This window comes from Microtus ochrogaster, chromosome 8 (genome assembly GCF_000317375.1).
Source record: "Microtus ochrogaster isolate Prairie Vole_2 chromosome 8, MicOch1.0, whole genome shotgun sequence".
NCBI classification, from domain to species: Eukaryota; Metazoa; Chordata; class Mammalia; order Rodentia; family Cricetidae; genus Microtus; species Microtus ochrogaster.
In genome coordinates, this window is record NC_022015.1 from 38,708,382 (window position 1) to 38,710,413 (window position 2,032).

A 2,032-nucleotide genomic window follows, 5' to 3' on the forward strand; every position below is an offset into this window, starting at 1 on the left:
GAGAGTTCTGTCCACAGGGGGCGCTGTCCTGAGAGTTCTGTCCACAGGGGGCACTGTCCTGAGAGTTCTGTCCACAGGGGGTGCTGTTGTAAGTTTCTGTTCACTGTCATAGTTGGGCGTGTGTGGCAGTATGTCCCGAGAGTGAGGCATATGTGTCTGGATGTCATTGACTAGAATGGTGAAGTCCAGGGAGGATGTAGGTGCTGATGGGGCAGGACTTCTAGGGCACCACAGGTATTGTTTCTGCTCCCTCTCAGGGCTGTGAACAGGTCCCAACATGTGCTGCTCCTGTCCACACCGACGCAAAGCAACACCCATTCCCACCCAACTCACCGCACAAGTCATGTGAACGGGCTCTCAGGTGTGCACACCAAGATAAACCCACTGACAGACACTCCTTATATGAAGACACTTGAAAATAGGCACACGTGTATACAAGCGCACATGCACACACAAACATATACATATCTTCATAGTTGGAGGTAAGCCAGGTCTACTGTTGTGTGGCAAAACTTTTACTGCAGAGGCAGAACACAAAGATCTTCTCACCCTAGATAGGGAATCCCATGACAGACCAAAGTACAGACACCACCAAAGTCCAACTTGGTGAACCAGTAACTTTAATTCCAGGTCACTTACAGGAGTGTGGGTGAGGGGTTGCTTGCAGGAGCAGAAACAACTGGGCCTGCATCACTAAGGCCCAGCCCAGCAAAGTGACAGCCACAAAGCTGGGAACCTGGAGCTCACTGTACAGCCTGCAAGCAGTTCAACTCTTTGGACAGTGTCTTCCAGGCAGCTCTGCTTTCGCAGGGAGGGGCCTAGTCTCTCTCTCTCTCACACACACACAGAGAGAGAGAGTGAGAGAGAGACAGAGACAGAGACAGAGAGACAGAGACATAGAGAGATAGATAGACAGACACACAGAGACAGAGAAACAAAGAGTCAGACAGAGACAGACAGACAGAGAGAGACAGAAGGGCAGGTGAGATGCCTTGGCAAGGCAGACACATCCCACATGAGCTTGGTGACCTGTGTGTGTTGGGACCACAAGAACGGTGAAAGGAGAGAACTGACTCCACAAATCTGTCCTGTGACTTCACACACATAGTAGGAGTGCCTCTCTTCACATCCAATAATAAATACAATTTAAAAGAAAAAAAAGAAAGAAGCTATGAAAATGCTTATTTCAAACAACGACAAAAAGTCATTTAAAAAAAAAACAGACACAGTAACACCCAACACCATCTGTAACAGCTGCTCCGGGGATCCTCTGCAGGCTCTGAAGCTCAGGGTAGGGACTTGGGAGGATAGGAAGGCGGGGCATGGGCATTTGGGGGGCTGCCTTGTGCTCTGGAGCGGCTGAAGCTCTTCCCAAGGGTTGAATGAAGCACAAGCTCCACTCAACGCTGTCACATCCTGCAGGGTGGACCCCACTGAGGACACACTGCGGAGGCTGCGGGAGGCTTTCGCTGCAGGACGGACTCGACCTGCGGAGTTCCGGACAGCACAGCTGCAGGGCCTGAGCCGCTTCTTTCAGGACAACAAGCAGCGGCTGCAGGATGCACTGGCCAAGGACGTGGGCAAGGTGCTGTGGGGGCATGAGTGTGGGATCTAGACAGGTGCAATGGTCCTTCCCAAGCTGGGCAAATGCTCCGTGAGATCCTGTGCCCTTGACGAGGAGAGAATGTCCTGGTGTCCTTAACCCTTGCTCTATGCAACATTGACTTGAGAACATGCAGAGCGCCACTGAGAGGCCAGCTGCATGGTTGTTCTCAGGTCACAAATAGGGAAACTGAGGCACTCAGTTTTAAATTGTTTGCCAAAGTCTCAAAGTCAGACAGTAGCAGTCCAGAATTAGTCCCTGTGGAACCATACACTACATCAATAGGCTCAAGGTCACTACCTCACACCCTTCCAGAATGGTAGACCCCAGCCCAGACTTGAACCAGACCTCCCCACCCCACAGTCAGCCTTCAACTCAGACATAAGTGAGATCATCCTGTGCCAGAATGAGGTGGACCTGGCCCTCAAG